The 15,734-nt window shown below is 39.3% G+C and overlaps 1 long non-coding RNA gene across 1 annotated transcript; it reads right to left on the bottom strand.

The window, feature by feature from the left end:
* Positions 1-4,846: 4,846 nt before the first annotated feature.
* On the bottom strand, positions 4,847-14,125 carry LOC123483180. The gene is made up of 3 exons (XR_006658104.1): positions 14,107-14,125; positions 7,957-8,073; positions 4,847-4,879 (listed from the first exon to the last, which is right to left on the bottom strand). It is a non-coding gene; the product is annotated as an uncharacterized LOC123483180 (long non-coding RNA).
* Positions 14,126-15,734: the final 1,609 nt, after the last annotated feature.

The following is a 15,734-nucleotide window of genomic DNA, read 5'->3' as shown; positions in this document are numbered from 1 at the left end:
GCAGAGTGAAGGAAAAGCAGCCAACAAGTGCTCAGCATATGTGGGAACTCCTTCAAGACTGTTGGAAAAGCATTCCAGGTGAAGCTGGTTGAGAAAATGCCAAGAGTGTGTAAAGCTGTTATGAAACTGGGCTCCATGGTGGATGCAATTAAGTAATTTTTATCATAGGTACACTTCAACTGTGAGAGACGGAATCTAAAACAAAAATCCAAAAAATCACATTGTATGATTTTTAAGTAATTAATTTGCATTTTATTGCATGACATAAGTATTTGATACATCAGAAAAGCAGAACTTAATATTTGGTACAGAAACCTTTGTTTGCAATTACAGAGATCATACGTTTCCTGTAGGTTTTGACCAGGTTTGCACACACTGCAGCAGGGATTTTGGCCCACTCCTCCATACAGACCTTCTCCAGATCCTTCAGGTTTCGGGGCTGTGGCTGGGCAATACGGACTATCAGCTCCCTCCAAAGATTTTCTATTGGGTTCATGTATGGAGACTGGCTAGGCCAATCCAGGACCTTGAGATGCTTCTTACGGAGCCACTCCTTAGTTGCCCTGGCTGTGTGTTTCAGGTCGTTGTCATGCTGGAAGACCCAGCCACGACCCATCTTCAATGCTCTTACTGAGGGAAGGAGGTTGTTGGCCAAGATCTCGCGATACATGGCCCCATCCATCCTCCCCTCAATACGGTGCAGTCGTCCTGTCCTCTTTGCAGAAAAGCATCCCCAAAGAATGATGTTTCCACCTCCATGCTTCACGGTTGGGATGGTGTTCTTGGGGTTGTACTCATTCTTCTTCTTCCTCCAAACACGGCGAGTGGAGTTTAGACCAAAAAGCTCTATTTTTGTCTCATCAGACCACATGACCTTCTCCCATTCCTCATCTGGATCATCCAAATGGTCATTGGCAAACTTCAGACGGGCCTGGACATGCGCTGGCTTGAGCAAGGGGACCTTGCGTGCGCTGCAGGATTTTAATCCATGACGGCGTAGTGTGTTACTAATGGTTTTCTTTGAGACTGTGGTCCCAGCTCTCTTCAGGTCATTGACCAGGTCCTGCCGTGTAGTTCTGGGCTGATCCCTCACCTTCCTTATGATCATTGATGCCCCACGAAGTGAGATCTTGCCTGGAGCCCCAGACCGAGGGTGATTGACCGTCATCTTGAACTTCTTCCATTTTCTAATAATTGCGCCAACAGTTGTTGCCTTCTCACCAAGCTACTTGCCTATTGTCCTGTATCCCATCCCAGCCTTGTGCAGGTCTACAATTTTATCCCTGATGTCCTTACACAGCTCTCTGGTCTTGGTCATTGTGGAGAGGTTGGAGTCTGTTTGATTGAGTGTGTGGACAGGTGTCTTTTATACAGGTAACGAGTTCAAACAGGTGCAGTTAATACAGGTAATGAGTGGAGAACAGGAGGGCTTCTTAAAGAAAAACTAATAGGTCTGTGAGAGCCGAATTCTTACTGGTTGGTAGGTGATCAAATACTTATGTCATGCAATAAAATGCAAATTAATTACTTAAAATCATACAATGTGATTTTCTAGATTTTTGTTTTAGATTCCGTCTCTCACAGTTGAAGTGTACCTATGATACAAATTACAGACCTCTACATGCTTTGTAAGTAGGAAAACCTGCAAAATCGGCAGTGTATCAAATACTTGTTCTCCCCACTGTATATCTCTCAAACTGAATATTTCTTCCTGATGATTAGTACTTAAATGTAATTCTATGTACTCACAGAGCAGATCTGGAGGCTTTGACCACTGGCAGCAGCCTCAGAAGACCTTCCTCTGATCTGGAGTATTTCTTCAGGTCAAACACATCCAGCTCCTTTTCTGAAGTCAGCAACACAAAGACCAGAGCTGACCACTGTGCAGGTGACAGTTTGGCTTTTGACAGACTTCCTGATCTCAGGTATCTCTGGATCTCCCTCCACTAGAGAATGGTCATTCAGTTCATTCAGACAGTGGAACAGATTGATGCACCTCTCTGGAGAGGGATTCTTTCTGATCTTCTCCTTGATGTACTTGACTGTTTCTTCATGGCTCTGTAAGCTGCTTCTTGTCTTTGTCAGTAGACCTCGTAAGTGCTTCTGATTGGACTCCAGTGAGAGGCCCAGAAGGAAGCGGAGGAACAGGTCCAGGTTTCCTGTCTCACTTTGTAAGGCTTTATCCACAGCACTCTTGTAGACATTAACTTTACGCTTGTGTCTGATCCTCACAGAAAAGTTATTGGACGTTGATTGAGGTTTTGCCATTAGATTCTCATTGTTGTTGATGAATGAGAGGAACACATATACAGCAGCCAGAAACTCCTGAATGCTCAGATGCACGAAGCAGTACACCTTCTCCTGGTACAGCCCACATTCCTCTTTAAAGAGCTGTGTGCACAATCCTGAGTACACTGAGGCTTCATTGACATCAATGCCAGCCTCTTTCAGATCTTCTTCATAGAAAATCAGATTGCCCTTCACGAGCTGTTGAAAAGCCAGTTTTCCCAGTGACAGAATGCTCTCTTTATTCCAGTGTGGACCTGTCTCTTCTTTCCCAAGATACTTTTCATTCTTCTGTTTGGTATGAAACACCACAAGGTGTATGAACATCTCAGTCAGAGTCTTGGGCATCTCTTCTGTCTTGTCTGTACTCAACATGTGTTCAAGGACTGTTGCAGAAATCCAACAGAAGACTGGAATGTGGCACATGATGTGGAGGCTCCTTGATGTCTTTATGTGTGAGATGATTCTGCTGGCCAGGTCCTCATCACTGAATCTCTTCCTGAAGTACTCCTCCTTCTGTGGGTCATTGAACCCTCGTACCTCTGTCACCTGGTCAACACACACTGAAGGGATCTGATTGGCTGCTGCAGGTCGGGTAGTTATCCAGAGGAGAGCAGAGGGAAGCAGATTTCCCTTGATGAGATTTGTCAGCAGAACATCCACCGACGTTGACTCTGTGATGTCACAACAGATCTTGTTCTTCTGGAAGTCTAGGGGCAGTCGGCACTCATCCAGACCATCAAAGATGAACAGAACTTTGTACTTGTCGTAGTTGGAGATTCTTGATTCTTTGGTTTCCATTGAGAAGTGATTGAGAAGTTTAATCAAAGTGTGTTTATCCCCGTTCATCAAATTCAGCTCCCGAAAAGGGAAGGAAAATACAAATTGGACATCCTGATTTGCTTTTCCTTCAGCCCAGTCCAGAATGAACTTCTGCACAGAGACTGTTTTTCCAATGCCAGCGACTCCATTTGTCAGCACAGTTCTGATAAGTTTGTCTTGTCCAGTTAAGGGTTTGAAGATGTCGTTACATTTGATTGCAGTCTCTGGTCTTGCTTGTTTCCTGGTTGTTGTCTCAATCTGTCTCAGCTCATGTTCATTATTGACCTCTCCTGTTCCACCCTCTGTGATGTAGAGCTCTGTGTAGATCTTATTGAGAAGTGTTGGGTTTCCTTGTTTAGCGATCCCCTCAAATACACATTGAAACTTCTTCTTTAGATTAGATTTGAGTTCACGTTGGCAAATCACAGCAAGCTCATCTGAATGAAGAAATAACACAGAGGATATTAATATTACATCTGTTTTAATGCCTACAGTATTGTAAGACTGTGTCATAAAGTTTAAATTATAACAATTTATTCTCTTAACTGTCTGTATAAATCTGTAAATGTTTTCATAATGCATTACAGACTGGAGTGACTGATTATATTATTATTCGTATTAATGATGGTATCATTAATGCTCTCTCTCTCTCTCTCTCTCTCTCTCTCTCTCTCTCTCTCTCTCTCTCTCTTTCTGTCTCTCTCTCTCTCTCTCTCTCTCTGTCTCTCTCTCTAATTTAATCACCACAACACATCCCTGCTGCTACTTGATGAGGTCACTAGGTGTTGTGTTAAGGCTGCTACAATATCATTGAGTTACACAGCTACTTTAGCTGTACTTTAGCTACAGCTTTTAAATGTTCTAAAACAGCATTCAACATGAGGCAGACAGCTCTTACTTTTCTCCAGTGTGTCAGCAAGCTCCTTCTGGTTCATTTTCCTCAGGACGTGCAGTGTGATCTTCAGAGCCCCCTCTCTGGCACTGCTCTCCTGCTTCTCATCTTCAGCATCCACCACTTCCTTATCCTGCTTCTGACTCTCAAAGCCTTCTGGGAGTTCTGGACTAAGAATCCTCTTGAACATCTTCAGCTCGTTTCTTCACAAATGTCATAATATTCTCTTCAAGCAACTGAAATAAATCAAGTCAATAAGTTAAGCAAGAGAATAAATGCTTTCTCATTAACACATTAATGAATGATTGACAGATCAACTTTACTTGAGGTAAACAAAACAAATGTACATAACAGGACCACATACACTGAATATGGAGGCCAGGTCTGTTTGATGACTCTGGGAAGACTGACCACTGAGAATCTCTTGACTCTGATCTCTCCTGTTGGTTTCTGTGGACAAAACATGAGATTACATTTCCCCATCCAGGAGTACACACACAACACACACACACACACACACACACACACACACACACACACACACACACACACACACACACACACACACACACACACACACACACACACACAGGGAGGGAAATGTTGTGTTACTTTAATATTGTTTCAGGACTATGAAAATGGAAAAAAGGATTAGCCTATGGATTATGAAAATAACAAAAATAAATGGTAAAATGGGAGAGGAGAAATGACTAGAGACAGTGTTGTGTAACTCACTGACCATGACCCATGAGTTCTTCTTACCTTTGTTCACTAGAAAAGTCTCCCTCTCTAAACCCTGAAGGTTGATCCATAGACTGGTCACTCTTCATGGACACACAGCTGGGTACAGGGGAGGCTGGTCTCTCCTGCTTGATTGGGCTTCAACACAACAGAGACAAACATTACGTCTCTCATCTACTCTGAGCTCAGATGGGGAAACATAAGAAGAGTTTCTTTACAAATCGCTATATTTCCATTTTCAGAAAGTTCGTAAATTAGCTTTTATTGTTGAAAGAAATTATAAAAGAAATGGGTGTGTTTTTTTGTTTAAAATCACTTGATGGTTTATTTCAGATAATGCAGTTTTTTTTGCCAAATGCTATATATCTGTCTCACTCTCAGAGAAATAAGTAGTACTGCTAGGTTTTACGCAGTAATAATATATAACTGCCTCACTCTCAGAGAAATAAGTAGTACTGCTAGGTTTTATACAGTAATAATATATATATATCTGCCTCACTCTCAGAGAAATAAGTAGTACTGCTAGGTTTTACACGGTAATAATATATGTATCTACCTCACTCTCAGATAAATAGTACATCTAGGTTTTACACAGTCAAATGTAACAAATAACTACATTTTAAATAAAAAATTTAATCCAGTAATATGAGATCTGTACGTAAAACATTACATTTTAGTCATTTAGCAGATGTTCTTATACAGGGCCCAGTCTCACAAAAGCATCTTAAGGCCAAGTGTATTGTTAGAACATTCATAGGAGCATCATAGTGTATTGTTAGAACATTCATAGGAGCATCATAGTGTATTGTTAGAACATTCATAGGAGCATCATAGTGTATTGATAGAACATTCATAGGAGCATCATAGTGTATTGTTAGAACATTCATAGGATCATCATAGTGTATTGTTAGAGCATTCGTAGGAGCATCATAGTGTATTGTTAGAACATTCATAGGAGCATCATAGTGTATTGTTAGAACATTCATAGGAGCATCATAGTGTATTGTTAGAACATTCATAGGAGCATCATAGTGTATTGTTAGAACATTCATAGGAGCATCATAGTGTATTGTTAGAACATTCGTAGGAGCATTGTAAAATCTCTGAGCTGGTTCAAAAAACCATTGTTATTAACGTTGCACTTGAAAACGCTCATAATCTAACACCTGCCTCAGACCACTTGTAGAACAGCCAAGTGCGTCGTTAGATGCTTTTTTGCCCTCCCGCGTCACTTTAAACACAGAAGATCTCCCCTAAACATAGAATCACATAGTTTATCTGTCTCTCTGTGTTGCTGATCAATTCAGAACAAAGTTGACTACAAATACAAAAGTTGCAAATATCTTTGCAATTGATACAAACAAGTGATGTATAAAATTATGCTTCAAATGAAAACCGAGATAATTGCATTAAAATATAAACAGCAGGCTATAGGCCTATTTAAATCATATTGAAATACATTTCATGTTTAATTAATTGAGTTCTATGTTGCTACTTGTAGGCTACTGTCTGTAATTTGTCTCAATATATTTCATGATGTGTAGCCTAACATGTGCCCAATGATGTGCCGAATCTGTGATTTAGTGCATTTTTATTGGGTAAGCATTAGAATAAACTACCTCAATATTTGCAGCCGTAGGTAGTAATATTATTCTAGAAGCTGATCCGTGGTCAGTATTGTGAAATAATTATAATATTAAGGAAAGATTTGAATGGAGAAAGCTGATCCAAGAGCAGCGCTCCCCTTCTTTTGATCCTATCAGTATTGAAACATGCTCCACCGGATGTGATACCTTGTCATGCTGCTGATGCAGTTTCTACTGGTCTGCCTGCGGATCTGGAACTCTGACCTGTTCAACATACGTGCGACCTTGTCCCGAACCTGCTGTTTCGACCATCTCTCTCTCTCTCTCTCCCTCTCTCTCTACCACTCCTGCTGTCTCGACCTCTGAATGCTCGGCTATGAAAAGCCAAACGACATTTACTCCTGAGGTGCTGACCTGTTGCAACCTCTATAACCACAGTGATTATTATTTGACCCTGCTAGTCGTCTATGAAAATTTTAAAATCTTGAAAAACAATCTGAACTTAATGGCCATATCCTCTTATAATCTCCCCCTAGCATCCTCTCTAGGTTTCTTCCTAGGTTCCTGCCTTTCTAGGGAGTTTTTCCTAGCCACCGTGCTTCTACATCTGCATTGCTTGCTCTTTGGGGTTTTAGACTGGGTTTCTATATAAGCACTTGGTGACAACTGCTGATGTAAAAAATGTATTCTGGGAACACATATGAAGCAGACCAGGCCAGGGTTTGGGGTTTGGAAGTCAATGAGAGGTAAAAATGACTTCCTTAGTTTTACATTTGGAAAATGTTCTGTCTTAAGTAGTTCAACAAACTGACACATGTTAGTCAAAAACAACTTTATATCGAAGGAGTGCCTTTGATTTGACGGCCTGCACCTGTGCAGTTCGGCACAAGACGACCCTTAGACCCAATGACGTATTTCTGTGCATGAGCTTAAAATCAAATCAGATTGTATTTCTAACATGCGCCGAATACAACAGTGGTACACTTTACCGTGAAATGCTTACTTATGAGCCCTTCCCCAACAATGCAGTTAAAAAGTCACAAAAATTAGCTAAATAAAAAAAGGAAATAGTAACATAATAAAATAACAATAATGAGGCTATAAGGAGTACTGAGTCAACGTGCAGGGGTACCAGGAAGTTGAGGTAGTAACTAGACTATATACAAGGAGTACCAGTACTGAGTCAATGTGCAGGGGTACCAGGTAGTTGAGGTAATAACTAGACTATATACAAGGAGTACCAGTACTGAGTCAATGTCCAGGGGTACCAGGTAGTTGAGGTAGTAATGAGGCTATAAGGGGTACCGAGTCAATGTGCAGGGGTACCAGGAAGTTAAGGTAATATTTTACATGTAGGTAGGGGTAAAAGTGACTAGGCAATCAGGACAGAGATTACATCTCCTCATCCAGGGAGTGCACACACACACACTGACAGACACACACACACACACACACACACACAGGGGAGTGTTGTGTTTATTTAATATTGTTTTAGGACTATGAAAAATGGAAAAAGGATTGGCCTATGGATTGTGAAAACAACGAAAATAAATGGTAAAATGGGAGAGGAGAAATGACTAGAGACAGTGTTGTTTAACTCACTGACCATGAACCATGAGTTCTTCTTACCTTTGTTCAGTAGAAAAGGCTCCCTCTCTAAACAGTATAGGATGACCCATAGACTGGTCACTCTTCATGGACACACAGCTGGGTACAGGGGAGGCTGGTCTCTCCTGCTTGATTGGGCTTCAACACAACAGAGACAAACATTATGTATCTCATCTACCTTGAGCTCAGATGGGGAAACATAAGAAGAGTTTCTTTTCAAAACCCTATAAATCCATTTTCAGAAATGTTTGTAAATTAGCTTTTATAGTTTAAAGAAATTATGAAAGAGATTGGTGTATTTTTTTCACTATCTAATCATGGTATGGGGTTGTTCAATTACAGACATATATTTGTTTAAAATCTATCACTTGATGGTTTCATTTCAGAGAGACAAATAATCATGTTTTTTTGCAAAATGCTACATATCTGCCTCACTCTCAGAGAAATAAGTAGTACTGCTAGGTTTTACACAGTAATAATATATATCTGTCTCACTCTCAGAGAAATAAGTAGTACTGCTAGGTTTTACACAGTAATAATATATATATCTGCCTCACTCTCAGAGAATTAAGTAGTACTGCTAGGTTTTACACAGTAATAATATATATGCCTCACTCTCAGAGAAATAAGTAGTACTGCTAGTTATTACACAGTAATAATATATATCTGCCTCACTGTCAGAGAAAAAAGTAGTACTGCTGGGTTATACACAGTAATAATATATATATATATATATCTGTCTCACTCTCAGAGAAATAAGTAGTACTGCTAGGTTTAACACAGTAATAATATATATCTGTCTCACTCTCAGAGAAATAAGTAGTACTCCTAGGTTTTACACAGTAATAATATATATCTGCCTCACTCTCAGAGAAATACGTAGTACTGCTAGGTTTTACACAGTCAAATGTAACAAATAACTACATTTTAAATAAAAATCTGTACAAATATACAAAATGCAATACAGTAATATGAGATCTGTACGTAAAACATTACATTACATTTTAGTTCTTATACAGGGCCCAGTCTGACAAAAGCATCTTAAGGCTACCACACCTGCTGTCTCGACCTCTGAATGCTCGGCTATGAAGAGCCAACTGACATTTACTCCTGAGGTGCTGACGTGTTGCACCCTCTATAACGACTATGATTATTATTTAACCCTGCTAGTCATCTATGAACATTTTAAAATCTTGAAGAACGATCTGGCCTTAATGGCCATGTACTGTTATAATCTCCTCCCAGCACAGCCAGAAGAGGACTGGCCACCCCTCAGAGCCTGGTTCCTCTCTAGGTTTCTTCCTAGGTTTCTGCCTTTCTAGGGAGTTTTTCCTAGCCACCTTGCTTCAACATCTGCATTGCTTGCTCTTTGGGGTTTTAGACTGGTTTTCTATATAAGCACTTTGTGACAACTGCTGATGTAAAAAACATCTTCTGGGAACACATATGAAGCACTGCTAATGCAAGAGGAACGACTGAAAAAGCATGTAACAGATTACTGTGAAATAAAATAATGATGATTCATGTTTATTATTACCTGTTTTATGCTCATGTTTTGAAATTATACTTCATTACTATAACGATTATCAATAAGCCTGAATATTAATTTAGTCACCTCTGGTCGAGAAAAACGTATTATCCTAGTACATTCATTGTCAGATTCATCAACCAGCAGTGAGCACTCTGCCTTCTAGCACAAGCGAGGGGCATGTTGAGGTACATTTGCTAACCGGGAGGGTAGCATGATGTAATTTATTGGTGGGCTGGAAGACGCACTCTTGTCTTTTCTATTCCGAGGTTGTTTACTCCCAAAATCAGATATTAAGATCATTTTTTATAATACATGTATACTAGGGTTGAGGTTAGCGCATTGACTAGTGATTATTTACCTGGGGTTCAACACCTGCTATAGTCACTATTTAATTGCTCTTCCAAAAGCAACACAGGCCTAATACGAGATATATTGGGACATATAGTCTTTGGTTGCATGCTATTTTATGTCAATCATAATGCTACTTGTAGCCTATAACTGCTGCTTTGTGTTCTTATGCTGCCATCTATTGGAAAAATGTAACAATTAAAAGTTGTTAATTCACGTACAGACACTGGTGAGGCAGCTGAGAAATAAAGTGTATTTTTCTTGTTAATTCCTTAGATCAGTCTCAAACCTGCCCCACCTATCCCACGCCAATAGCTGGACTTTCACATAGAGGTTACTAGGTCCTCCAATTCAAACCACATTTGAAAAATAAAATAAATGCTTCTTGTTTATCAAATGTTCTGCCTTGCAACTATAAATATCATAACTAATAACAGAAAAACAAACAGCAAAACGCAGGTTTTGAGAAACACAATAATCAAAATGCTATTTAGTACTATAATTGTATTTACTAAGATAATATTATTACTAAAATAGTTTCTAAAAGTGTTCTAGGCTATCCTACCCTAGAATTAGGGTTAGGGTTAATGCTAAAATAGGTTATACGTAGGGTTAGAGTTTCTGTATAGCACTTTGTGACATCTGCTGATGTAAAAAGGGCTTTATAAATACATTTGATTGATTGTTAGGTTTAGGGTTTTTAAGGCAAAAGACAGTATGGTTTATAGCTCTTTTGCACCTCCCTGTGGCCGTCTGTGGGTACTACATAACTCATTCACGACACCTGCTAGGCTCATAATCTGAGGCTACACCACCCGATTAGACAACAATCACACCATTATACCCATTTGGTTTGCAACTCAGTGAACCTGCGCAGCATTCGCTCAATTTGATGCCTACGAACGAAGAGTTCGATGCATATCAAATTACCCAGCAGCCACTTAGAAACAACAAGTCGTCAAAAAAATGGCTGGCTGTTTAAATCGGCCACATCTTGAAAAAGAGGACAGGACATGCGTTTTGTTTAGATTGTACACTTTTTTTTTTTAAACAAATATGGTTAACCTTGACCAGAAAATGTTTAATGTTTGATGGCTATCCGCCAGCCATCGCCTCTTAAACTGTGTCTCACCTCACTATAGGTGACTACAACAGTACTCAGGTGAACAGTGTGCGCGCTCACCAAGTAGCCGTAACCTTGTTAATAATAAGTTACCTGAGGTAAACCTACAGGGTTAACGCTCACCAAGTAGCCGTAACCTTGTTAATAATAAGTTACCTGAGGTAAACCTACAGGGTTACCGCTCACCAAGTAGCCGTAACCTTGTTAATAATAAGTTACCTGAGGTAAACCTACAGGGTTAACGCTCACCTAGTAGCCGTAACCTTGTTAATAATAAGTTACCTGAGGTAAACCTACAGGGTTAACGCAGGCAGGTCTCATTGATAACAATAGTGAAGCTGGCATTGTGACGCAGAACAATGGGCTGGGAATAGAACGTTCTGAAGGCGAGTCGGTGTCACGGAGCTCAACAGAACTAATAGGAGCTGGTAGGGTGAAAAATGCCCAAACATAAGGCCTGTTGTTTCGAGATTACTTTATAACGAGGGACAGAAGGTAATATTATGAAACTAGTTTTTATCAGAAAAAAGCGTTACAAACGTGAGGCGCCCCGAAAATAATATTCAAAAGTTCGGTCCTTGGACACAGAGGGATTAAACACTAAAGTTACCGCCCATCTAGTGAAGAGAGGAGAACCGGACAGAGGGAGCATAGGAAGCCAGCATCCGTCAACGAGAGAGAGAGAGAAGCCCTCCACGGTATTAAACAGGTGGAAGAAACAACCCGGGAGCTCCATCGATCCACAAGAAATGCAGGCAGCCGGTGATGATGTAGTGGTAGCTAGGGTAACTAGGATGCTGCTGGTAGAGTAGCTAGCTTAGCTAGCTGTACCGACTAGCTTGGCTAGCTAGCAGGTCGTTCGTCTTTCCCTCGTCTCGAAGATTATGATGAATCCGGTGAACCACAAAATGAAACAAGGATAGTGAGTGAAAGGGATCTGGCTACACTCACACTGTCTCCTGACCATAAAGCAAAAAGCAAATTGAACAATAAACTTCGGTGTCTCAACACTGTAACGAACTCCGTCGTTATTCCCCAAGATCACCTCACTCTGCTCCTAACTAGACAATATGCTTGGCACCAAACCGTACATGGACGGTCATTATCATTATTATTACGTAAAACAAAATTCTTAGTTTTTAAAAACAATATTTTGAGATCTGGGTTAACAGAAGGTGTCTTGATAATAGGAAAATGCAGCGAGTCAGTGGTTCCTGCGCCACATGCAATTTGCTTTGGAGTAGTTAAAATAATGTTTCTATATTTCTAGATGATCAATCCATAAATAATATAGACCTACATGCAACAGTTTCTCTTCAGCTTTTGACAATGATTTCTGTATAATAATTATGTATAATAAGTGTTGGTGATTCAATAGCCTAGTTAATCATTACATGTCTTTTAACACACTATCTATGTTTTGCTCAGTCTGGCAGTTACCCAGAACTATCAGAGGCTCTCTCTCTTGTGGCTGATGACAACTTCATGTAAGTTATCATAATAATGATGTCTGCATAACATTTTGTCTTCATTTTGGCAGATTAACTCATGCTTATTTCTGAATATTAACTCAGGTTTTCGCCCAGCGGCAAATGAGTTGGAGCTGTGGCAGGCGTTGGACCTGTGGCCGAAAAGTGTCCAGTTTGAATCCTGGGCCGGGCGCTGGAAAGAACGGACGGAATTGATCTGACCCCTGGAGGGCTGCTGGGTTCACGTCCTCAAAACATTCACCTTTCATTGGGCCCTTGAGCAAGGCCCTTAACCCCACAACACGCTCTCCATCCAGGGGCGCTGCACTGCAGCTTGAACCTGTGCTGGTCTCAACTGTATGTGTGAGGTCTGCTGTTTGGGGGGGTTAAGAACGGAGCAGACGACACATTTTGTTGTTTGCTGTAACTAATGGACAAAGTTGTACTGTATTGTAATGTATTGTATTGTAAAGAAGTCAGCCAGAGTTGACGTGGGACATCGTTCAAACAAAGAGATGCCTCCCTGGCCAACAGTGTGTTTGCATATAACCAAGATCAATTCTACCCCCCATACAATACTTTTATACACAGTACTTACTTTTATATATATATAATAATAATAATAATAATAATAATAATTAATTATACACAATACATTTTTAATAGATAATACTCAGACATCTATAGTGTTTACAGTAATGACTATTACCGATCATGATCTTTTTTAATCCCACCCCCTCTGCTACTCTCAGTCCCACCCACCTATCTCCGTAGAACATCCTCTTTTGATTTCCACCTGCCATATTTTTTTCAACTGTGCTGTGATGTCATACATGCATGTTTAACCTTTCTAGTCGCATAGTATCCACAGACTAAATTAAAGATCAATATTTTTCATAAGAGTATTATTCTATTTTTGATTGACTGACTATGGCTTTCCAAATCCCCAGCACTGCTATTTCTAAGGATAATTTTAAATGAATATTGGGATTTTTCAACCATTCCAATTGTCCTATAAATTATATTCTTAGCTAAAAATATTCCTATTTAATAGTAGTAGCCATAATTCATAAATGGCACCATGCAGGGTTCTATATGGAGCCATTTTGGTTCAGGGAAGAAGAACCTCTAGAGTTCTGATTAAAGAACCCTATAAAAGGGACTCTATATAGAACTTTTAGTGGTTCCATATATTAAGCAGGTGATAGAACCCTTTTTTGGTTTAAACAGGAGTGAAGAGTGTATTGATTTGACGGTAGTATTGTCAAAATTCCGCTTGTAACAACGATCAGAACTAGTAAAAACAATAAGGTTCTGCATGACAACATATTAGACAATAACTAAGAGTAGGATAAATGATTGTGTCATGCAAAACTTCTATAGATGTGTGTGTGTATGCTGGTAAAGGTGTGTGTGTGTGTGTGTGTGTGTGTGTGTGTGTGTGTGCTGGTGAGACAACCACATATCACAGTCAAATATACAGGATACAAACATTTCATTCCAGCTATATAGCGTTTTGCAAAACAAAAATTCATACACAAAAATCTATTAATTAAAATCTCAGAACAACAATATCTGACAGACACATGAAGGTACCCATAAGCAATCATTTCTGATGGAAAATAACAAACATGAAAATATAGATATAACGTTTTAGAAATAAACTCCTTATACATTCTTAAACAACATTGTCATCTCACCTCTTAGCTTTGGTGTCATGTCCCCCAGAGAGACTTGTTTTAGAGCGAGGGACCCCCTCCTCTCTCTCCCCAGAGAGATTCATTTTAGAGGCAGGGACCCCCTCCTCTCTCTCCCCAGAGACTCATTTTAGAGGCAGAGCCCCCCTCCTCTCTCTCCCCAGAGAGACTCATTTTTGTTCACTGACCCCTAAACAGAGATCCAACATGTTGGTTGTGGTGAACACAGTGACAACTAATTATTGAAGGTCAATTCTTCTATTTTATTCATTATCTCTTAGAAATAAAACATTTACTGACACGTCCAAACAGTCAGGTGATTTATTGCAATCACATCAACACGTAGTCATGACTGATATTTTTAACCTTTTCTCCATGTAGTGGAACTAATAATAATAATAATATAATTATAATAATAATAATAATAATAATAATAATATAATAATATAATATTAATAATAATGTCTCACTTTCTCTTGTAATAATTCCACACATTCTAGTGTGTTGCTTTGTTCAACAGGTCTGCTATTATTATGATATTATTGAATTTAATTCATAATATCAATGTTAAGAAAAGTACGTTTCAGGTTTCATACCAAATTACACAGGAAGCAGGAGCTCATTGTAATTTTGAAAACAACAAATGTTCTGATATTCTGAAAGATGATTTAGGAACTATGATACATTAACATTTTTACAAATTGTAAAATAACCACGATATACGAATCCTATAATACGAGATATGAACAATATGTTTTTGAATTTGACTTGCCTACGCCCAGTTAGCGCCATTTTGTATGATTGAACTGTCACGTACCTGTCCCAGGTGAAATGGAATGTTAGATCTGAGTGTTTTACTGTCATTCTCTATACTATAATAACACCATATATTTAATTTCCCTACACACTTTACAATAATCCCTTGGAAGATTCTTACCTTGTAGCCTGTATTCACAACCAGAACATGTCAAGTCATTGAGATATTTTCCGTTGTGCTGAGAGAGCACCTTCCTGATGACAAGTGGCTCTGTATCTATGTTCTAGGTACAGTTGATCTTAGGATGCAATAATATCTGGTCAAAGTCTAGTGGCACAACACCATAGTATAGCATTTACAGAACAGTAGTTTAACCTTTGGCCAGTAAAGGCCATGGCATACTATAAAATGTAGAACCATTATGAGGGATCCAGTTTCAACATATCTCTAACTTTGAAGTATACAGTGGGGTCCCAAATTATTAAATTAAATGATTTTATACTAATACAATTGCTCAGAGAAATAGATTTTGTTTAACAAGTAATACTTTTTTTCTCAAAAAGGTAGGGGTCAAAATTGGCTCTCCCTTTCAATACCTCCCTTGCGAGGATAACGGCACTGAGCCTTTTTCTCAAATGTTTTGAGTTGGAGTGATCTTAGACCATTCCTCCATACAGAATCCTTCCAAATGGCCAACTACAGGAAGGTAAAGGTACAACTAAACACACAATAAAGAAACAAATCTCCCTAACTGACGGGAGGCTTGAATCTTAGTCATTTACCCACCGGCCTCTTACTACTAACTATCCCAATGTATACATTCTACCAACATCATACATAAATAATCCCTGGTAGGATCCTTACTACTATCCCA

The sequence above is a fragment of the Coregonus clupeaformis genome, unplaced genomic scaffold, assembly GCF_020615455.1.
Source record: "Coregonus clupeaformis isolate EN_2021a unplaced genomic scaffold, ASM2061545v1 scaf0040, whole genome shotgun sequence".
In the NCBI taxonomy this organism is placed as follows: Eukaryota; Metazoa; Chordata; class Actinopteri; order Salmoniformes; family Salmonidae; genus Coregonus; species Coregonus clupeaformis.
Note: the sequence above shows the minus strand (reverse complement) of the source record. Positions and strands in the feature narration are given on the sequence as shown.